At 39.0% G+C, this 652-nt stretch overlaps 1 non-coding gene across 1 annotated transcript; it reads right to left on the minus strand.

Moving 5' to 3' along the window:
* Window positions 1-220: 220 nt before the first annotated feature.
* Window positions 221-327, minus strand: LOC121225939 (small nucleolar RNA R71). The gene has a single exon (XR_005923841.1). It is a non-coding gene; the product is annotated as a small nucleolar RNA R71 (small nucleolar RNA).
* Window positions 328-652: the final 325 nt, after the last annotated feature.

The following is a 652-nucleotide window of genomic DNA, read 5'->3' on the forward strand; positions in this document are numbered from 1 at the left end:
TGAAGATCCTCACCTACACTTAGGACTGTTTATGGAGATGAGCGGTTCTTTTAAGTTAGCCGGAGTACCTGAAGATGCATTACGATTGAAGTTGTTCCCATATTCACTAAGGGACACAGCTCGAGCTTGGTTGAACTCATTACCACCAAACTCAATTTCCATATGGCAAGAGTTAGTAGAAAAATTCCTTACGAAGTATTTCCCGCCTAGCAAGAATGCTAAGTTGAGGAACGAGATCACTACTTTCCAAAAAATGGATGATGAGTCATTGTATGAGGCGTGGGAAAGGTACAAAGAATTATTACGGAAGTGCCCCCATCATGGAATCCCACATTGCATACAACTTGAGACATTTTATAATGGTCTCAATGCTCACATAAGGATGGTAGTGGACGCTTTTGCTAATGGTGCTCTCCTTTATAAGTCTTATAATGAGGCTTATGAAATCATTAAGAGGATTGCCAACAACAATTATCAATGACCAACCAATCGAGCAGTATCAGGAAGACGAGTCACTAGAATACAAGAAGTAGATGATCTTACTTCACTCGCATCTCAAGTATCATCAATATCCTCAATGTTAAAAAATCTTACTACTAATGGGTGTAATAGTTTTACAGCACAACCACTGAATCAATTTGAAAATGTAGCC

Source organism: Gossypium hirsutum, chromosome D13 (genome assembly GCF_007990345.1).
Source record: "Gossypium hirsutum isolate 1008001.06 chromosome D13, Gossypium_hirsutum_v2.1, whole genome shotgun sequence".
Classification (NCBI taxonomy): Eukaryota; Viridiplantae; Streptophyta; class Magnoliopsida; order Malvales; family Malvaceae; genus Gossypium; species Gossypium hirsutum.